Source organism: Heteronotia binoei, chromosome 17 (assembly GCF_032191835.1).
Source record: "Heteronotia binoei isolate CCM8104 ecotype False Entrance Well chromosome 17, APGP_CSIRO_Hbin_v1, whole genome shotgun sequence".
Classification (NCBI taxonomy): Eukaryota; Metazoa; Chordata; class Lepidosauria; order Squamata; family Gekkonidae; genus Heteronotia; species Heteronotia binoei.
This window is the reverse complement of record NC_083239.1, coordinates 36,419,428-36,443,267: the sequence shown is the minus strand read 5'-3', so window position 1 is coordinate 36,443,267 and position 23,840 is coordinate 36,419,428.

The window sequence follows — 23,840 nt, the reverse complement described above, 5'->3', positions numbered from 1 at the left end:
TTTTGGTTGCTTTTTGGGTGTGGGTGTGTGTATATGAGTGTCTGTCCCTTGCTACCAAAGCCAGAGAAGGGATTGGGGGAATGTAACAAATTTCAGCTTCATTTAGTGGAAGTGCAGCTTCTGGGGAACCCTTTGAAGGCAAAAAAAAAAAAAGGACGACAACATAAAGGGGAACTGCACTGCTGTATTTTTATTATTTTTTTTGCCGGGGGGGGGCAAATGGGAAAGTCTCCAGGCTCCACCCCCAAAGTCCCCAGGTATTTCCTGAGTTGGACCTGGAATCTTACATTGCAACCATGATCCTGTTGAGGTAGGTTAGGCTGAAAGTGTATGATTGCTCCAGGGTTTCCTGGATGCCTCGCATGGTAGAGTGGGGATTCTAATCTGATTCTCTCATGTCCTAGTAGAACACCAAAGCCACTATACCGCACCCTCTCTTTGACCATCGGTGACTATTTTCCCTAGGGTTATCAGATCCAACTCTTGGAGTTGCTGCTTCTACAGACCCCATATTGGTAAATATTACCTTTCCTGGTATACACAGGTGGAGACCTCAGATACCTGCCTCTTGCTCTATCTTCTTTAGCTAAGTCCTCCAAAACAAAGCAGAGATTATTCACAGTCAGCACTTTTGAAGAGTGCAAAAAGGCCTGAGGGAGCTACAGGCCAGGTTTTGAGTCTTGCCTGATGCAGCCTTTGAGCTTCACTTCAGGGCTGGTGGCAACATTTCCTTTGCAGGCTCTGGCAGGGTAGACGCTGACACAGAAGGTACATTGTCAATGGCCCCTCTGCAGTGCTGGGACCATTGCAGTCCCATTGGTGCTCTTTAGACTTCAACCTTGGCAACTTGGGTTCTTCCTCAGATGATACACTGAGTTGGTCATAGGGATGTCATGATAGGGACCTTGGTTAGACTTTCCTTTTTCTCCCTCCATTTGAGCCTGCCACTTCTCTCAGGCCTCCTTCCTTTCTGTCTTCCCATCCCACCCCACCCCACATATTTTTTAGGTTCTTTGTGATGTGACAGATCTTTTCTGGAATTCTGCATTATAGTTTCTTAATATAATATGTAGTTTGACCCAGGGTTTGGAGTAGCCCACTATAGCCCACTATTACAGGCTTCCCAGTCCTGCTTTGGGAAGGTTAGGAAAGGGTGGAGAGTAGCTCCCTCAAAAATTCACCTTGGCTTTTTATAGAATCTCTCTCAATTGTTGTACTCAGGGGACTTGTTTACTTAAACCTTATCTTATTCTCCCCCACCCCACCCAATTGACTTTGGATTTGTGATGCTCTCTGGGGTCACATCATATCTGGAGTCCTGAGAGGAGAGTCTTGAAAACACCAGCCCAGTCTCTGCTTCCTTGCACAGATAATTATTTTTTAAAAAAATTCCCAGTAGTTACTTAATGCTTACCTGAAGGGCACGCTGGAGAATGTTTTTCTCAAAAACTAATTTTGGCTTCTGTGGGATTTGTAATGTGGTGGAACTTGTTTTTCCTGACTCTCAGGTGAGTTGGTCCATACCTCAATACACATGAGTGGAAAGGGCACTGTAATACCCAGCTTAGGGAAAACAAAGCAATTTACTCTTTGGCACCATTTGCGTCCCTGCTATTCAGTTATCCTACTGCACGTAATGGTGGTCACGTAATCACTTCTCACTGGCAGCAGTGACTGATCTCCTTGACAATGGCCAACCAGGCCTGAGATTTCAAGATAAGATGAATTGTATAAATAGAGCACCTAAAGGTACCCAGTCATAAAAGAGCTGAGTTCAGACTTGAACGACATCAGAGAAGCTAAGATGAAACGGTCTATTCTGGTTGCCATTCTTTTCATGTTTCTCCTTTGCTCAGCAGCAGATGATTCGGTAAGGCTGTCTTTTGTTGTTTTTGTTGTTCTAATGCTATCATTTGAATCTTTTAAAAATGTAATGGGTCACCTCAGGCATAATATGAAAACTAATATATAATATAGTCATACCAGCTTGCAGACAAATGCTGGTTTCTTCACCTTGCTGCCACATCTCTCTAGTTGGTTAGCTGATTAGAAGATGGTGGCATCCAAAAATGAGTCAGGGCTAACCCAGTGAGTCAGGCATTTTGAGCAGTTTTTTTTCTTTTTAAAGAATACTGGTTGAGCGCCTAGAGCTGATTGGCGGGTTCACAGCACCAATCTATTTTGCTTGTGTGCTCCCGTGTTCAGACATCCGAAAAGGCAGATGGCATGTGGCAGATGAATTTGTTACCACTTCCCAAGTAGTAGCTCTTTGAGCCACCTCAAAGATGCCAGAGGATGTACTGAGTACGGGAACCAGATGGGCAGCAGATGTGAGCGTTTAAACTTGACTTTTTCACACAAGATCTCCATACTTAGTTAACATTTCTAATCATGTTTTTAGAGAAAACTTTACCTCTTTATGATTCCAATCAATGCCGACAATAGTTGTGGAAGGTCATTTTAACCAAACCCCCATTTTTAATCCATCTGTAAGCTATCCCTGTGTCGATTTACCTGTCCATCTGGACCCAACCAGTTAGTCAACTAGACTCAATAAATCAGCTCCCAGTGGCCTGCATCCCTATGCCTCAAGAGTCAAGTGCAGCTCAATACAGAAAAATAAAAGCTCTTTAAGAAAGAACATGAGATTTTCTCTTAAGGTATATTGGAAGTAGGGCTGTCAACCAAAAAAAATCAGTAATATCCGGATTCAGAAATAAAATTTTTGGTATTCCAGATATTACCGAATAGGGTATTCGGATATATCCGAATATACCACTATATTCAGATATATATGGTATTCGGCTCTCATTATACCCTATGGGCCATTGAAGTCAAAGGCAAAATAGGGTATATTAAAAGCCGCCTAGAGGGGAGGAGGTTTGAGGGAGAGCCCCCAAATTTGCAGGAGACCTGTAGGGGACTCTCCCCTACAAAACCCCAAAGTTCCAAAAAGATTGGGCTAGGGGGTCCCATTCCAGGGACACCCAAAGAGGGTGCCCTTATCCCACCATTATACCCCATGGGCCATTGAACTCAATGGCAACATAGGGTATAATCAAAGGCTGCTGGGGGGCAGGGGGGTTGACGGATAGCCCCCCAAAAAGCAGGCATCCTGCAGGGGACTCTCCCCTACAAAACCCCCAAGTCCCAAAAAGATTGGGCCAGGGGGTCCCTGTCTGTGGGCTCCCCAAAAGACCCATTGCTACCAATGCTGGGGAAAGCCAAATTAGCTACTTCCTCCACTATAACTGCCGTGGGGAAAGTGGCTCTAGCCAGAAGGGGGTTTGAGGGAGAGCCCTCCAAACTGCAGGGCAGCTTTGGGGAATCCCCCACATACAACCCCCCATGGCCCCAAAAGACTGCACCATCTGTGGGCACCCCAAATGGAGCACTGTTCCCAATGATGGGGAAAAAAAACAATTAGCCACTTCCCCCACTGTAATTATCATGGGGAAAGTGGCTCTGGGGAGCGGGGGGGGGGGTTTGGGGAGAGCCCCCAAAACTGCTGTGTAGCTTCAGGGCACTGTCCCAAACAAAACCCACAAGGCCAAAAAAATTGGACCAGGGGGTCTAATTTCTGGGGCACGCAACATCAAATCAGAGAATCTCTATAGGACCCCAATGCACTACATTCATTTATCTATTCTGATGCTTTGTCAATGGGCTACCATCATAATGGCAAAACAAAAAACCCATCCTTGGGGCCCCAGACTGCCAAATAAGCAGCCAACGCAGTAACTGGATACAGCTCAAGCTCTGAACAACTACCCAGCTCCAGTACAGTGCCTTTTTGCAACTGATCTGTCTTAGAGCGACGGACAGTAATCACTGCCTTACCCTCAGATAGCCTCAGATCCCTCAACAACAGAGTCTTACCAGAAACATCGTTTCTGGACTGTGCCACCAGCTCGCTGACTCTAAGGGCCCCAAAAAAGGCTACTAAAGACACAGAATGAAACAAACATGCTTCAAAAGAAGAAGCACACGCTATGTCCCAACCCCCTCTCAAACCCCACAGAATCGACGGAGACACAGGATTCCGCGTATCAACCCTGGGTCCGGCCTCTCTGGTCCACCCCTCCAGCATCTTTCGAAGACAAAAGTCAGCTGTTTCCTCCCTATAACCCAGTGCCTTACTGGCAAAAGCCAATGTAGACAGGCACCCCCTAATGGATCAGACGGCCAATCCCTTACCTCGAAGTGAAACAGAGTAATGGAGCAACTGCTCCACCCGGAGGGGCCAAACCACGTGATACTCTACCTCAGCCCTAAAGTCTTCAAACTGCTGCACAGTCCGTTTGTAAGACTTCCTGGTGCTAGGCACAATGGCTAGGCCTATCGCTTTGCAGGCCTCGGCTCTCCAATCAGCCATAGCTCCTGGGGCATTGGCACCACCTCTCTGTCAGCATCTGGGGCCAGCTGATGAAACCTCTCCATCTGTTTATGAGATAGAGCGTCAGCCACCCCGTTACTCACCCCAGGAACATGCTTGGCTAAAAACAAAGTATTAAGCCACAAACAACGCAGAGTGAAGGCCCTCACCAACCTCATAACCCGCCGGGATTTGGATGAAAGGGAATTAATGACATGGACTATCACCATATTATCACAACAAAATGAATGGTGTGATTGGCCATATCCTTCCCCCACAGCCAAACTGCGACTGAAATGGGAAAGAACCCGAGAAACGTAAGATCTCGGTTCACACCTACCTGTACCCAGGAGTCCGGCCAACTATCTGCACACCAATGTCTACAGAAATAGACTCCAAAACCCAAAGACCCAGCAGCATCAGACATGACCTGGAGCTCAGCTTCAAGCCTCATGTCCTCCCTCCAAAAGGAGACACCATTGAAGGACTCCAAAAATTCCTGCCAAACCCTCAAATCATCCCTTATGCTGCAGGTAACCCGAGTTCTATGCTGAGGCAAGTGTAACCCTGCCATAGCATCACAAAGCCTTCTAAGAAAAGCCCTCCACTTTTCACACAAAGTTGAGGTGTCCCACTAACTGTTTCAACTTCAGCAAGGTAACCTTCTTTTTAAGAAGAAAGGCAAAAATCCTAGCCCTTAATTCAACTATCTTCTGAAGAGGTACCCTAGACAGCTGCGCAACAGTATCAATCTCAGTCCCCAAAAAGGTCAACTTTTGGGCCGGACCTTCTGTTTTCTCAGGGGCCAAAGGGACCCCAATCTCCACCGCCAGCTCAATAAAGCCAGACAGCAGTTGCCCACAACGCCCAGTCCCCTTGGGACCCACGAAGAGGAGGTCATCCAAATAATGAACAACATCCTGTAAACCCACTTTCTCTTACACAGCCCATTCCAAAAATGTGCTGAAGCACTCGAAAGCAGAACATGATACAGAGCAGCCCATCGGCAATGCTCTATCTATGTAAAATTGGCCCTCAAAAAAAACAACCCCCCCAAAAAAGCTAAAAATCATCGAGATACACTGGTAGAAGGTGAAATGCAGATTTAATATTGCAATTTGCCAACTCTGTGCCCACCCCGCAGTGTCTCACCATGGCAACAGCCTGGTCAAAGCTAGTATACTTAACTGAGCATAACTGCTCAGAAATCCCATCATTCACAGACTTTCCCCTGGGAAAGGAGAGATGGTGAATCAAACGAAATTCACCAGGTGCCTTTTTTGGCACCACACCTAATGGCAAAACCCTAAGAGTACTCACAGGAGGATGTGAAAAAGGACCCAAGATCCTACCCTCCACCAACTCCTTGGCAATCTTGTCTCTAACAACCTGTTCCAAGCCCTTAACTGATTTAAGGTTCCCGGACATGAATGGAACTCGAGGCCCTTGAAAAGGGATCCTAAAACCAACTTTAAAACCTTCCAACAAATTCAAAATGTCAGCCCTTCGAGGGTACCTCGACAGCCAACATTCAAGAGGCCCCACCCTTATCACGCTGGGCCCCTTTTCTAGCTTGATAGGATCCACCACCCCCACTAGGCTTCTTTGCATTCTTACGCCCCCGAGTTCTGGGGCAGCTGTCAAAGGAGTGGGACCCACTGCACAAGAGGCATTTGTGCTTGAACTGGCAAGCCTTCCTGCTGCACACTCCCAGAGAGCCATATTCCCAGCAGAGCAAGCAGGGTTGAACCGCCTGCACCTCTGAACCACGGGGAGAGCCTGATGAAGTCGAAGATGATGTAGATGACCTGCTCACCAGGTGACCGCTATCAGAGCGATCACCCAAGTTAGGCCTAGCCGGGGACATGACCTGCAGTCACAGCTGCTGATGGATATGGTCCCACTGAAGAGACGGATACAGGGCAGCCCTCATCTGAAACTCCTCATCGTACTGCAGCCAGGTGGGGCCGCTGAAGGCCATGTAGCCCTTGTAAATGATATCCAAATATTGGAAAAGGGCCGCTGTCCGCCATGGCTGTGCCCGGGCAATCACCCCAGCATAAATACAGAACACCGGAAGCCAATTTGCCCAGGTCCTATCCTTCTCCTTCTCATCCAACTCCTCCTTATCTTTTTTTCTCCAACTCCCTAAAGAGCAGAGAAAAAATGTCTACATACTCCCCTTTCAGGATTTTTTCCCCTGGTTGCAGGGAGCAACATTCCAAAAAGCAATGATGTGGCAAGGCAACATCCCCAAAAGGCAACAATGTAAAAGGCACCATCCAATAAGGAGAAGGTGCGCCCATGAAAGAACCTGCCATACCCAGGTGCCCCACACCTGTGCAAGCCCCGCAAGGACCACCTTGCCCACTAGGCCAAGCCCAATTCAACAGGGACCCTGACTCAGAGGAAGCAGGTACCCCTGGACTCACAGCAGGATAACCCTGCCCAGCCATCAAGACAGGACCCCATGGTCCCCATGGCCACGCCTGCCCAACTCCAGCCTGCCAATTGTTCCCCGATTTACCACACATCCAGAGGGAACCAAGGATGATCCAACTCCAAAAGCTCCAGCCGCCGACACTGCACCCGCATCTGCACCACTGGAACCAGCATCCCTGTCAGCTACAACTCCACCAGACCTGCCCTCGAGGATAGATAGCCTGGTTGGTATATTAGCTTGCTGCCCCCTCCTAGAGGTCCTATCCCCTTCCAACCCTCCTAGATAGGGAATACCTGATGCCTGCTCCAAAGCCCGCAACCTACTCAAAACATTGGCCTCAACCACCACGTCACCTTCCTCGTCAGATGAGGATAATGGGGGTGGGGGCCTTTCAGCAGGCACCTTAGGTGTCTTAGGTGCAGGATTCTTACCCTTGGGCCTGCCAGACCCTTTACCACCCGACATGATCACAGGCACTAAAATAATCTCAAAATGGCCCCTCACAAGTGCTCCTCAAAATGGCTGCCTCTCTTCCCACCCCAGGGATTTAAAATGGCTGACTCCACTCCTCCTAACAGAAGGAGACTTAAAATGGCCAACTCCACCCCTCCAAGAGAAGGGGACTTAAAATGGCCACCTACACTCCACCACAAGCAAAGCAGCCCCAGCCACCAAAGCCAAGCCACACCCTCATGGGACGCAGACCAACCAATACACCCTCCTGGGCCTCAAACCTGCCACCCCAATCTCCCTTCCCAAAGAAGGCAGAGGGCAGACCACCCCAGGCTGGACCCACAAAACAAACCAGAGTCCCCCGTAGACTCCCCCGAGCCCAAGGAAAAAAACCCTCAGCCGTTTGCATAAAGATCGCCCCACAGCCAAGCCCCAGAGAACCACTCAGCCTCCGTCTGCTCTCCAAAGCCTCCAGGGAGTCCCGCATTCAAAAGAACACCACTGAAGCCAAGCCTCCGCACGCTCCCCGCAGCCTCAAAAGATACCCGATGATGAGGCAACCCCAGAATGCCTTGCAAACGCCGCGGTGGGGAAGGAGCACACCCGGATCAAGTGAAACGCAGTCCTGCCGAAGCCGATCTTCTGCAGGACTGACAGCAAGGAGCGGGGATCTGGCTGTTAAAAAAGCCAGACCCCGCCCCCAACATTGCGCGCCCAAACGGGCGAACACTGACTCCTCCCTCCCAGGGAAGCAAACCAGGCTAAAGCAGCCTAGCAGCTTTGCAGCAGGCTGCAAGCCTCAGATTCTCCCTCCCCCCTGCAGAAACAGCCTTTCAGGGTCCTGCAAAGTCACAAAGTTGCACTTTGCAGAAATGCATGCCTCTGATTGGTCAGAGGCCTCCTTTCCCCCCTCCCCCTCACCCCAGCCAGAGGTGGGAAAAGGCCAGTGAAAGGCGGGGAAGGCAATCACAGACTGCCTTTTACCTTTCCCTATTGATAACAATGGAAGGAATAGCTTTACCAAATATTTCTGAATATTAACGTAAATATTCGGAAATCAGGTATTCAGAATTCAAAAATAGGCTCAGATGCCTATCCGGAATACCCATTTCCAAATATTTACCGAAATGGCTCTATTTGGTAAAAATTAGGTAAACCTTTATCCGAATTGACAGCCCTAATTGGAGGATTTGGAGGTATACCAGAATAACAACGATGTGAAGGGGATAATGGCAGGCTAACATTTTTATGGGGGGTGGCAGGCAACTATTTTTATGACACTGAAGGGCTCCTCAGAGATCCTTCAGAGAAAGGGAAATGGTAGAGCCAGGTTGGTGTAGTGGTTAAGTGTGTGGACTCATATCTGGGAGAACCGGATTTGATTCCCCACTCCTGCACTTGCGGCTGCTGGAATGGCCTTGGGTTAGCCATAGCTCTCCTAGGAGTTGTCCTTGAAAGGGCAGCTGCTGTAAGTGCTCTCTCAACCCCACCTACCTCACAGGGTGTCTGTTGTGGGGAAAGGAGATAAAGGAGATTGTAAGCAGCTCTGAGATTCTGATTCAGAAAGAAGGACTGAGTATAAATCTGCGGTCTTCTTCTTCTAGAGGTGAAGAAAAGTTATCCACAGTTCAAGTGCTAACCATGCACTAATTTAAACCTTTGCACAGATACAACTGCGCAGGGTACTCCTCTTTGGTAGCTTCTGTTGAGGTTCTTTAAATTCACTTAGGTTTAAAAAGACAAACTGTTTTAAGTTTGCATGGAACTCAAAGACAAAGCACAATGACTGAGACAAAACTGGTATGAAAAAAATCCAACATTAAAGCTTCATTAACAAAGTTTTATCCTTATGATCTGTGAAACCTTTTTAAAAAATCAATTTGCCTTATGAAACCTATTTTGGTTAAAGAGCCCATATGAAAGGGGCTTTTATTACCTGTTTGGAGATCTCCTCTGCTACAACCCAAAGGAGTTTTGTGCTGCGGAGGCTTTAAGAATTATCAATAAATATTATCAGTCATGTTAAGTTTTGTAATTTGAATTCTGTGAATCGATAGTCTTGCATAGGCTTTTTGTTGACCCCTTGTTCTTTGGCAGGGTTTGAATCTTTGATTCTGAAAGGATGCAGAACCCAATGGATATAATTTTTTTTAGCTCCAACTTGGTAATCATGATTTGGCCACCCATTGATTAGATTTGGGTGGGACTCCTCCCAAACGTGTATGTTCAAGACAAACTTGTCTAGGTCTCACATGGTTGCACGCCAGAGTTATATCCCACATGAGCACTCTTAGAGATTGAGATCATCTGCATAGCCTCACGAGCAGAAGTGAGATGAGCGAGCATTAGAGTCTCTTGTGGCACCAACAATTGCACATTTCTTCACATAGACTCAGTTGGTGACAGATTTGCAGTCAAGGACCAAGAGAAATCAGTCTGTTTTCCAGAGCCCTTGGATCTTCTGCCCCATGGAAGACTATCGCTCTACATATTTTTGCACTCCTAATTGTGTTTTAGGGTCAGCAAGGTGGTGAGAAATCAATAATAATAATAAACCTTCAAAGCATGCACATCCAATTAAAAATCATTAAAATAAAACACATGCCTGAGAAGAAGTATCAATGAGGGAATGCCAAGGGAAAATCTCCACCTACTGATTGGATTAAAATGATAGAATGAGACTCTGGAAGGACTCTCACATCAGAATTTGGGAGGGCCATCAAAATGTGCTGTTACGCCATACCAGTGTGTGCCACTACTGTTTGGGTCTCCTTATAACAATCCAAGTCCTTGACTTTTGGTTTTGAAAGAAGCCACTTGAATGCATTCTCCTGAAAATAGCAAGAGCTAATTTCTTGCACACCAATCTGAAGGAATGGAAATGTACACAGATTTATAGGAGCTTTCCAAAAACATTACAGAAAATTTTCAGATGTATAGGAGATTTCCAAAAGGATGACATGATATCTTTCTTTTTGTATTATAGGAATCTGGAAAGACATCCTCGGTCAGTATTCCAAATCCTGCATATAGTTTGTGATCTATAATAACAGGAATCAGAATGTTCTTGTCCAATTTTAATAATCAGATTTTATGATTTAGCCAATTTTTATTTGTTCATTGAGAACATTTCTATGTTGCCTCAGGTTGATAACTCTGGAATGAAAAATTTTGGATGACTGAGGGGGGGGGGATTTTGAGGAAAATACAATTCTGGGAAGGAGCTCAAAGAGATATGACATCACGACCTACAGTGTCACAACTAGGTCAAAGCTTACCTCCTCCAACCTTTTCTCTTCCTGTAAGGTCACTTCTTCCTACCACTATTCAAATTTTAAATCCTACGTATTGTATCATTCCCCCTCCATGCCTTAAATCCCTAGTCAATTTCTTCATGAATTATTTTAGTGTGCCATCCTAAACCATTTCTGCTTCCTATTTGAGCTCTTGCCTATTATCCCAACCTTATCCAGATATACACCCTATTCCCATGAAATGCTTACATATTAATGTGAACATGTTCAAGAAACCCACGCTGTTTCTGCTAAATGCAAGATAAAGCATAAGCTAAGCATCCCTAATGTGGTTCCCAATGGTGCAGTACCTTTTCAAGTGTGCACCAAGTGCTCTTAGAAAATAGGTGTTCCTAAGCAGATGGAAACACTCTTGGCTGTTGAGATCATCTGTATAGCCTCACTAGTGAAAGAGGTGAGACGAGTGAGTAAGAGTCTCTTGTGGCACCAACAACTGCAAATTTCTTCTCATAGACTCAGTTGGTGACAGATTGACAGTCTCTTAAGGACCAAGAGAAACCAGTTTGTTTTCCAGAGCCCTTGATCTTCTGCCCCATGGAAGACTATTGCTCTACATTCCTCTAAAGTCTTTGTTGTACTTTAGGGTCAGCAAAGTGGTGAGGAATCAATTTAAAAAAAAACCCTTCAGAGGATGCACAACCAATTAAAAATGATTAAAACAAAACACATGCCTGAGAAGAAGGATCAGTGAGGGAATGACAAGGGGGGGGGGGAGAAAAATCTCCATCTACTGATCTATGAAAACAATAGAATGAAACTCTGGAAGGACTCCCCTTCATGAGTTGTTCCTTTTTCCCTGCTCTGTAAATAAATGTGATGTCACCCCATGGGTTGGTAACGACCCAGTGCATGCACAGGATACTGACTACCTTAAACTTTTGAAATAAATGGAACATTAAAGAGGATCTGCATGCTGGGAAGACTGAAATTAGTGGAAATCTAATCTCTTCCTGAAAATGGTGGTGCTTCTGGTTTAGACCGTGCTTGTTTTATAAAAAGAAATAGTTCTGGCACTCCTATGTTAGGTTGCACTTTTGGCTTTAAATGAAGCCACTTGGATGCATTCTCCTGAAAATAACAAGTGCTTATTTTTTGCACACCAATTTTAAAGAATACAGATGTAAAGGAAATTTCCAAAAGCATGACAGAATATCTTTTATCTTGGCTAACAACAAAGTTGTCGCTTGAATCGGATTCTCTATAATGAACACAATATCATCTGCAAACGCTTTATATTTGTAAGAGAATCCTCTAATTTTAATCCTTCTATTTCTTTATCATTTTGTACTTGTAATAAAATTTCAAGCGTCATTATAAACAACAATGGTGAAAGCGGGCATCCTTGTCTTGTACCTTTGCTAACAAATAATAATAAAAAATAGCCAATTTTTATTTGTTCATTGAGAACATTTCAATTTTGCCCTGGGTTGAGAACTCTAGAATAAAAAAAATTTGGAAGACATAAGGGGGGATGTTTGGGGAGGGCACAATTCTGGGAGGAAGCTCAGGGAGATGTGACATCCATGTCACAACCTGGCCAAAGCTTACCTCCTCCAACCCTTCCTCTTCCTGTAAGGTCACTTTTTCCTACCACTATTCAAATTTTAAATCCCACATATTGTATCACTCCCCCTCCATGCCTTAAATCCCTAGTCAGCTTCTTCATGAATTATTTTAGTGTGCCATACTAACCTACTTATATTTCCTATTTGGGTACTTGGCTATCCACCCTATTCCCATGAAATGCTTACTATTAATGTGAATATGTTCAAGAAACCCACCCTGTTTCTGCTAAATGCAAGATAAAGCATAAGCTAAGCATCCCTAATGTGGTTTCCAAGTGTGCACAGTGTGCAGTTAGAAAATAGGTGTTCCTAAGCACATGGAAACACTCTGCTTGGAAGCGACAGCGAGACTCCTGGTCTCAGCGCATGCTCTACCACTGCCAGCCATCGTTCTGCCTCAAGCATCACTGCTGCGCTCACCCTCGCTGGTTCCTGGTGGCAATTTAGCCCATTCCAGGGGCATCCCAGCATGAGGTAAGGATGAATGGGGCTTGGGTCCAGATGTGCACTTGTGATGTCACATGTTGAATTCAGAGGTGGGGGTGGCTATGTCAGACCAAATTGTTTGTGTGATCACATCCATATTCAGTGTATGATCTTCTGTAACCACTCTAGTTGGTTAGCTGGTTAGAAGATGGTGGCATCCAAGAATGAGTCAGGATTAAACCCACTGGAGTCAGGCACTCTGGGCAATTAAAAAAAAAAAAAGACTACTGGTAAGTGCCTAGAGTTGATTGGTGGATTCTCACCACCAATCTGCCTCACTTGCACTCTCCCACATTCAGATGCCCAAAAAGGCAGATGGTGTGTGGCAGATGAATTTGAGCCACCTCAGAGTTGCCAGAGGATGGGCTGAGTACAGGAGACAGATGGGTGGCAGATGTGAGCATTTGACCTTGGTTTTTTTAATCCATCTGCTAGCTGTCCCTGTGTTGGCTTAAGCTGCCCATCTGGGCCCAGTATGTTACTCAACTAAACTCAATAAAACAGCCCCCAGGGATCTGCATCCCTATGCCTCAAGAGTCGTGCAACTCAATACAGAAAGAAATAAAGCTCTTTAAGAAAGAACATGAGATTTCCCCATTAAGGTATATTGGAGGATTTGTTATTCTGCTAGAATAACAATGATGTGAAGGGAGTAATGGCAGGCTAGCATTTTTATGGCGGATGGCAGGCAAATATTTTCTTGACACTAAAGAGCTCTTCAGAGATCCTTCAGAGAAAGGGAAATGGTAGAGGTGAAGAAAAGTTATCCACAGTTCAAGTGATAACCATGTGCTAATTTATACCATTGCACAGAAACAACCGCACAGGGCACTCCTGTTTGTCTTTGGTAGCTTCCATTCAGGTTCTTCAAACTCTCTTAGGCTTAAGATGACAGACAGTTTTAAGTTTTCATGCAACTCTAGGTCAAAACACAATGACTGGAATAAAACTGGTAGGAAAAAAAGCCTACATTAAAGCTTCATTAACAATGTTTTATCTGTATGATGTGTGAAACCTTTTTTAAAAACCAATTAGCTTTATAAAGCCTATTTTGTTTGAAGAGCCCATACGAGTGGGGTTTTTATTACCTGTTTGGAGATCTCCTTTGCTACTGCCTAAAGCAGTCGAAACAGTTTGGGCTGTCGAGGCTTTAAGAATTATCAATAAATATTATCAGTCATGTTAAGTTTTGTAATTTGAATTATGCAAATAATCTTACACAGGCTTTTTGTTGACACCTTGCTCTTTGGCAGGGTTTGACTCTTTGATTTTGAAAGTCCGCAGACCCCAATGGACATAATTTTCTAGCTCCATCTTATAAATCATGTTTTGGCTAGCCATTGATTAGATTGGAGTGGGACTCCTCCCAAACGTATATGTTTAAGACAAACTTTGCCAAGTCTCACATTGTTGCAGCTTGGGATAATATCTCACATGAGCCCTCTTGGTGGGTATAGTCTCACTAGTGAAAAAAGTGAGATGAGTGAGCAACAGAGTCTCTTGTGGCACCAAAAACTGCAAATTTCTTCTCATAGACTCAGTTGGTGACAGATTGACAGTCTCTTAAGGACCAAGAGAAACCAGTTTGTTTTCCAGAGCCCTTGATCTTCTGCCCCATGGAAGACTACTGCTCTGCATTCCTCTACAGTCTTTGCTGTACTTTAGGGTCAGCAAAGTGGTGAGGAATCAATTTAAAAAAAAACCTTCAAAGGATGCACACCCAATTAAAAATGATTAAAAACAAGACACATGCCTGAAAAGATGGATCAGTGAGGGAATGAAAAGGGGGGGGGGGGGATCTCCATCTACTGATCTATGAAAACAATAGAATGAAACTCTGGAAGGACTCCCCTTCATGAGTTGTTCCTTTTTTCCTGCTCTGTAAATGTGATGTCACTTCATGGGTTGGTAACGACCCAATGCATGCACAGGATACTGACTACCTTAAACTTTTGAAATAAATGGAACATTAGAGAGGATCTGCATGCTGGGAACACTGAAATTAATGGAGATCTAATCTCTTCCTGGACATGGTGGTGCTTCTGGTTTAGACCGTGCTTGTTTTATAAAAAGAAATAGTTCTGACGCTCCTATGTTAGTTTGCACTTTCGGCTTTAAATGAAGCCACTTGGATGCATTCTCCTGAAAACAGCAAGTGCTTATTTTTTGCACACCAATCTTAAAGAATACAGATGTATACTGATGTACAGGAGATTTCCAAAAGCATGACAGAATATCTTTCTTTTGTAATATAGGGTAGTGGCCAGACATCCCAGGTGAGTCTTCCAAATCCTGCATATAGTTTGTGATCTATAATAACAGGAACCAGAATGTTCTTGTCCAATTTTGATAATCAGGTTTTATGATTTAGCCAAGTTTTACTTGTTCATTGAGAACATTTCAATTTTGCCTTGGGTTGATAACTCTGGAATGAAAAATTCTGGAAGACATGAGGGGGGATGTTTGGGGAGGGCACAATTCTGAGAGGAAGCTCAGGGAGATGTGACATCCGGACCTACAGTGTCACAACTAGGTCAAAGCTTATCTCCTCCAACCCTTTCTCTTCCTGTAAAGTCACTTCTTCCTACCACTATTCAAATTTTAAATCTCACATATTGTATCACTCCCCCTCCATGCCTTAAATCCCTAATCAGCTTCTTCATGAATTAGTTTAGTGTGCCATACTAACCTATTTATACTCACCTATCTGTGGTGCGCAGACTATTGCTCTACATCTTCTGCCTCCTGGAAAACTACTGATCTATATTTTTCTACAATCCTCATTCTATTTGAAGGTCAGCAAGGTTGTATAGAATAATTTTTTTAAAAAAAAACTTCAAAGCATGCACACCCAATTAAAAATGGTTAAAATAAAACACATGCCTGGGAAGAAGGATCAATGAGGGAATGCCAAGGGAAAATCTCCACCTACTGATTGGATTAAAATGACAGCATGAAACTCTGGAAGGACTCTCCTTCATGAGTTGTTCCTTTTTTCCTGCTCTATAAATAAATGTAATGACCCAGTTCTTGCACAGGGGACTATCTTAAACTTTTGCCCACCCACCCCTCAAATGAAACAAACACGTTATGGGTTTAACTGGGACTTTATTTACACAAAAGCTGATCTGCTGCATTACATACCTCATAAAGCATGGGTTGTATTCAGCTTGCTAAGCAAGCTTCCTCACAGGGCAAACACACTCCGGCTCAGTCCAGACCCTACCCATCATGGCCTGCACATCTGTGCATAGAAGGGATGGGAGTGCATACTCCCAGCCCACGACTGCGAAGCCTTAAGGCTGGTCATATGCTCCCCCAACCCTGAAGAGGCCCCCAACCAAGCCACCGGACTGCCAAGCCTTTGGGTAGCCCATTTGAGGACTCCCCCATCGCTGTTATTTCGAGGTGCTTGCCAGTTCAAAATCTTTTTAACCTGTGCTTTTCCTGCCTTCCCAGTTAGGGCCTAACCAGTGATACCAGGCCTATTTATGCCTCACCCCCTCTGACCATGTGGAGCAGGCGAAAAAAGGCCCCTCTTCGGCCAATCTGAGTGAGGCCCAAAAAATTCCTGCTCAGCCCCAGCACAGGTGACTAGCTAATCTCACATGGTTTTAACAAGAGGGTGGGTGGGTAAGGAGCTTGCGCCAGCAGAGACTGATCAGGGAATGGCGGCTACTGCCTTCCTGGCCAGCCACCCACCCTCTGATTGGTTAAATCTCTTGTGCTGAGCCTAAATTGACTCATCCCACCTTTTGTGTTTCCCTTGGAGGAAGTGGGGTGGGGGGTGGGCAACAGCATTGGAAGCTCAATGGCTCCCACTGTTTTTGAAATAAATGGAACATTAGAGAGGATCTGCATGCTAGGAACACTGATATTAGTGGAGATCTAATCTCTTCCTGGAAATGGTGGTGCTTCTGGTTTGGATAGTGCTTGTTTTATAAAAAGAAATAGACCTGGTGCTCATAGACCTGGTTGCACTGATTTTCTACCAGTGCCTTTGTCAGAATTTGGGAAGGCCATCAAAATGTGCTGTTATTCCATACCAGTGAGTGTTACCAGAAGAAAAGCCCTCTGTTTTGGGTCTCCTTATAACAATTCATGTCATTGACTTTTAGTTTTAAATGAAACCACTTGGATGTATTGTCCTGAAAAGAGCAAGTGCTTATTTCTTGCACACCAATCTGAAGGAATACAGATGTATAAGGATGTATAAGAGCTTTCCAAGAGCGTTACAGAAAGTTTTCCAAAAGTATGACAAAATAACTTTCTTTTGTAATATAGAATCGTTGCGATACCAACTCGGTGAGTACTGCAAATCCTGCATATAGTTTGTGATCTATAATAACAGGAACCAGAATGTTCTTGTTCAATTTTGATAATCAGATTTTATGATTTAGCCATTTTTTTTATTTATTCATTGAGAACATTTCTATGTTCTGGAATGAGAAATTTTGGAAGACATGAGGGGGGATGTTTGGGGAGGGAACAATTCTGGGAGGGTGCTCAGGGAGATGGGACATCAGGACCTGCAGAGTCACAACTAGGTCAAAGCTTACCTCCTCCAACCCTTCCTTTTCCTGTGAGGTCACTTCTTCCTACCACTATTCAAATTTTAAATCTCACATATCATATCACTTCCCCTTCATGCCTTAAATTCCTAGTCAGCTTCTTCATGAATTATTTTAATGTATCATGCTAACCTATTTATCCTTCCTATTTGGGTGCGGATCTATTACGCCAACCTGATCCAAATATCCACCCTATTCCCATGAGATGCTTACCTATTGATGCATAGTTGTTCAGGAAACACGCCCTGTTTCTGCTAAACGCTACATAAGCCAGAAGTTAAGCATCCCTATTGTCTATCAAGTTGGAATAAAGAGCCAGACATGAAGAAGTTGGATAAAAATAAGGATCACTTTATTTAATTTAGATAATAAATGGCAAGGACTAGCCAGTACTGTGGCCTGGTCAGGGATCCCATCAGACACCTCCCCTGCCATTCAATAGCCGAGCAACCCTGGCCAGAGCTGTACACTGCAACTCTAACTAGGCCAGTCCAGCAAGCAGGCAAAGCCCAGAAGGTCCAACCGCAAGCTGTACACCTGAATGGAAGGGACCCTCCAGGTAAGCCCAGGTCGGCATTCTCGCACTCCGGGTTGTACAACCAGACCTTTTTTTTTTTTTTAAGCAGGAACTCCTTTGCATATTAGGCCACACATCCTGATGAAGTCAATCCTCTTGGAGCTTACAGTAGGCCCTGTACTAAGAGCCCTATAAGCTCTTGGAGGATTGGCTACATCAAGGAGTTTGTGGTCTAATATACAAAGGAGTTCCTGCTACAAGAAAAGCCCTGCATATAACCCAAAGGTTAATCCTGCCAGACCCATAGCCCCAACAAGAGGGGGTGCTATCTGGTCCTCCCCTAGCCACATAATATCAACAACCACACAAACCATGCTAGAACTAAAGTGACCAGCCTATTTAACAGCACCCCCCCATAGCCATTTCTGTTGTTGGCTGCTGTTAAGACCGCAAACTCCTCCTGTCCCATAATCACAGGCCTAAACAGGCCTGCTTGTCTTCTTCCCTTCTCACAGGGAGGCAAATGAGTCCCTCTGGCCTCAAAGCCAAGGGTGTGGGCTGGTTGGGATAAAATGTGTTTTCCAAGAGTGCAGTACCTCTCCAGGTGTAAACAAAGTGCCCTTAGAAAATAGGTGGGACTTTTTGACTTTCTTCATGTTCATGGTATAATTCTGGCAGTGGCTTTATGCAAAGCCCTGTGCAGATGAGGGAACCTACCTTGTTCTAAAATGAAATGAATCACACCACTGCTCCTCATGTATGCCATGCCCAGGCCGTTCAGGTGGCTGGAAATGCACCATGGAGCATCACAATGACTTTGCCACCAGGAAGTACCTGGTGGAGATTTAACCCATTCCAAGGCCATCATAGCATGAAGTAAGGATGAGTGGGACATGGGGCCAGATGTTCACCTGTGATCACACCTGTTTAATCCAGAGGTGGGGGTGGCTATATCAGGCCAAATTTCTTGTGTGATTACACCCATATTCAATGGATGATCTTCTGAGACCTTTTCTCATGTGCTATTACAAAAACAGAGCTCCCTGTCCTACAATTATGCATTTGATTTTTTCATAGCTAATTGCAGAACTGTACATTTATCTCTGCTGAAATTAATTTTGTTAGTTTTAGCTTAGTTTTCTATCCTTAAACATCCCCAATTTTGATTCTGTCTTCTACAGTATTTGTTACCCTTCCCAATTTAGTATCATGTGAAAATTTAATGAGCATCTCCTCTGTTCCTTCATCCAAGTAATGAACTTATAACTGATTTCTTTCTCTCTTTTTTTCTTTTAGCTAATTACTGTAAGTATTACAAACCCTATGCATTTTTGTTATGATGTGCAAGGTCCTGTATAAGAGGGGACAGTCTTTTATGGGCAATTGTAGACAATCAGTTTTTGACTTTGTAACTAAATACTTCAGCACATATACACACCACTTTTCCAAATAATTCCTCAAGGGTGCTTCCAATAGGTCTCTTACTGTGAAATTCTAAGAACAATTTTCTGGGAGTAAGTCCAATTGAATAAACCTGAATAGACATGCTTAGGATTCCTCTCTAAGAGACCTTACTTTGACTGCATTGAATTTAATCAAATGAAAAAGCAGGAACTAAAATATTTTTGTTTTATAATATTGGTTAACCTGGATCTTGGTAGTGCACTGAAAACTGTATATTTTTTGTATCAGAGATGCAATATCCTTCCAGATTTTGACCATTGCTGCTATTTTCCTTCAGAATACAAGTTAGACTGTTTTGGTGACTCTTTCCTCCTTGAACCATGGTTTCCACTGAAATAATTATCACTATGACACACCAAAAATGTTTCCTCTTCATGTATAGGTTCACCATCAGTCCAAATGGGAGGTGTGGTAAACTGAAAGGTCATTTGGCCTGGGATTCAAGCTATAAGGGGGGGAGGGGAAAACAAGTTTGGGTATGTACAAAGTGTTGCCACATAGGGGGTTTTTTGTACATCACATTGTGGTACAAGTTAAGATGGGTAGCCATGTTGGTCCATCTGTAGCAACAGAAAAGAGTCAGAGTCCAGTAGCATCTTAAAAACTGACAAAAATGTTGGTAGGGTAGGACCTTTCCTGAATCACTACTTACCCACCTATTTGGGAGCTTACCTATTACCCCATCTGATCAGGATACCCATCCTGTTCCCATGAAACGCTTGCATATTAACTCGTACATTTGCAAGAACCCCACCCTGTTTCTGCTAAATGCTAGATAAGGCCTAAGTCAAGCATCCATAATGTGGTTTCCGAGGGTGTTGTACATTTCCAGGTGCCACCAAGTGCCCCTAGAAAGTAGGTTGGACTTTTGACTGTTTTGTATTCATAGTATAATGGCAACAATGACTTTATGTAAAGCACTTTTCTTGAGCAAATAATGGAATATTTTTCTAAAATGACAGTGGGACTTGATTTTGACTAAGCATGATATGTGGTCAATAACTAAAATTCTTTAACTGGAACTTCTTCTTCCCAACCATGAAATTATATCTGACTTTCTTTCTTTCTTTCTTTTTTTAATTTAGTTTGCTAATGTATTACAAATCTTGTACATTTTTATTATGATCTATCGTGTCCTCTATAGGGGTAGTATTTTTTGGACAGATGTGGACTATCAGTTTTTGACTTGGTTAACAAAATGATTCAGCTTATGTACATATCACCTTTCCAAAGAAGGTGGTACACCCAAAGAGGTTGTTCAAACAGGAAACAAGTTTCTGAATATGCTTGTTCCAAAGCCCCAGTGAAGACACAGGATGATTAAATGGAACATCAGCATCATGAAATTTAGAAAGTGCAATCAGGGAAGCAAATTGAATAACAAGATATTACTAAATTGCACCCTGACTCCCAAATTAGTTAAGGCTTCCTCTTGTTTGATTTGTCCTACCCTGCACATTAATTGGACTTAAGGCTGCCAAACCATACTTCTGAATTTGCTTCTTCAGTTATAAGGCCTCTTCCAAGGATTTTCCTATGTTTTACCTGTTCCATAAATGCATGGAATGTGAAGACGGAATGCAAACTCTGAATACTGTGATCAGTGGGAATCTTTTCTTTCTGTGACTGATATTCTGGGTTCGGCCATACTTAGGCAAGGCCCTCAAAGAGATGTTTCTTTGAACTGCCTTGAATTCAATCAAAGAACAAAGTGAGAACAAAAATCTCTTTGTGTTGCAATGCTGGTTAACCTGATACTTCATAGTGTACTGAAAATCAAGTTCATTTTTTTATCAGATGTCTTCACATTTTTTGTCCATGGATGGTATTTTTCTTTTTGTTCCTCCATGGATCAGAGAAACGGAGTTCAAGTTGGGCTATTATGGACTATCTAAACAATTTTTGCTCAATATGGAGCATAATCTGGTTAAACCCTTTCATAAACAGAGGATCTTGGATGTTGAAAGACAGCATGATCTGAATCAGCTTAAAGGTTATTTACCAGGAATAGAGGAGTTACATAAAATAACACTGATGCCATACTTGCAAAATCTTGACAAAGCAGAGTATAGGAGAGCATTTACTCTTCTCAGATTTGATATGTTACCATCAGCTATTATTGAAGGCAGATACACAGGACAATTATACGAGGAGATACTGTGTATTTGTGGGGACAATAAACCGGAAGATAGGGAGCATGTATTATTCCAATGCAAATTATATCAGCATATTAGGGCCAATTATATACTCCCGATCTGTGCCAGTGTCCCTGGAAGAAATATTAAATTTCAGCTAGACAAATTATCCGCTGATAGGAACAAAGGAACCACCTTATGTGTGGCAAAATTTGCTTCGCGAGCTATAAGTCTCCAGAAGCAATTCTTAAGGGGAATACCCAACTGAACGCCTTGGTTCTGGAATTTAATCAGTGTTTTGGGGAGGAAATTATATTTTATACTGTCTATGTTTTATTCTCATTATAGTATTTCCTAATTATATTTTATACTGTGTATGTTTTATTCCCATTATAATATTGCCTGACTGTATCTTATTAAGTTATTTGTATTTAATTGATTGGTCTTTGACCGTATTAAACTTTCATTCGTATATTTTCCTTCAGCATAGGACCTAAACACATTTGGTATCCTTTACATCCTTAAACTATAGCTACCACCAAAACAATTGTCAGTATGACAAACAAACAAAAAGTTAATTTATGAGTCTGGTGAAGGAAAGTAGTGATGAATGAGGTGAACGGTGATTTGGCCTAGAATTCAAGCTTGTAAGCCAAAATGCCCTCAAAACGAGGTTGGGGAATTGACAGGTGGGCACCTGGCTTAAACAGGATCTTGAATCTATGTATACAGGATACACGTCCAGAAATTATTGCTTAAATTTGCCAAGGACACTAATTAAGTAAAACAATTAAAATTTATTGTAGAAAAATATGAACACACATACAAGATCATAAAACATACATACAGTCCTAAGGAAAATAGAGAAAGATTCAGAGATAACACAAGGTTGGACAAACAGGGTGATAATTACTTTGTAGTCTTCAAGGAAGGCTCCAATGGTGATGAATGAGGACTAGGGGGAGGGGACCCTCAACTGATCAGGAATCGGGGATGTATCTAGACAGCGGAACTGGGGTAGTGCTAGATGCACACCTGGACCACAGGTTATAAGGACTACCTTGAGCCCTTAGGGGATGGGAGGTACAAGGGTGGATGACAGGTGGTCAGCTGGTACATGGCCTCAGAAAAGGGGAGGCTTTGCAATGACCATAAGGGCTGGACTTATGCAGTAGCCAATAGCCAGTTAATTGGTGGTCCCTGATTGGATGCTCATAGCTAGCCAATGAGCAAACTTGGCCTTAGTTACCTGATTGGACTTCCAGGTAACAATGGGCCAAGGGGGAGGCTCCAGGATGACCATTAAGGGAAAGAATGGGAAAAAGTATTAAGATGGGGGGTACTTAAGTCTATCAAACCTATCTAAAAAGGTGACAATAGATGGCCAAATTGCTACTTAGGTAACACCTGGTCTATACAAAGAAACTTGGTTCTGGGTGAAGATGTTCTTCCTCCTCTTCGATCTTCTATTGGCAGCAGTCTTTGTCTTGAGTTCCGTTGGACAAAGGCTTAGGCGGTCTGACAGGATCCATGCCTAAGACAAGCTTGATTGCCTTATGCAGAAGTTGAAGCAGCTGTTGGATACGTGAGTCTCTTGCTCTGCTGTAATGGAGTCAGGAAAACAAGATGGATTCTGGTGGTGTTAGCCTTTGGTTCATGGAAACAGGCTGGAAATTGTTTGCCTGTACAGTTCATGGCAGCGTGGCTTCTTCCACTGCAACGGCCGAGATTGTGCACGCAAGGAGCGGCTGGAGGCTCGTCTGTAGTTCTGGCTAACACCCATCCAGAGATGTAGAATGCTGCTGCAAAGCTGAGGCTTATAGTATTCACATAAGCCTTAGTACCGTGGGCAAAGCACATTTCTTAGAGCAGATGTGTGTGAGTCAAAACTCCAGGCACCCTGGCAACCATACTGGTGATCACGATGTCCATGTGTATGAAAAGTAGGGGGCTTTTTCTTACAAAGATTATTCTTTGAATTGCCTGCATTCAATCACAAGACAAAGCATGATTTAAAACAACAACAACTGTTCATCTATATTTAAATTAATTTTGTTAGTTGAAGCCCAGTTTTCGGCCTGTAAAGATCATGCTGAATCTTCATTCTGTCTTCTACTGTATTTGCTACGCTTCCCAATTTAGTATCATCTGAAAATGTAATGAAAATTGCTTCTATTCCTTCATCCAAGTCATGAAACACTATCTGACTTTCTTGGTTTCTCTTTTTTTTATTTAGGCACTTAATGTAAGTATTAAAATCCAATATATTATTAATTTCTCTCCCCCACACACAAACACATGAACTTTTTCATCATTTCCCCCTACATCACATAGAGATATAAGTTAAGTCATTCATTGACTGATTGTTTAAATGTATTGATCACCCAATCCTTGCCATAGCAGAGCCCTGGGCGATGTATAACATGAAAACAGTTAAAAGAAAACAATTATAGTAAAAAACATAATTTAAAAGAAACAAAAGCTTAGAACAATATAAAAACAGATGGCACATAATAT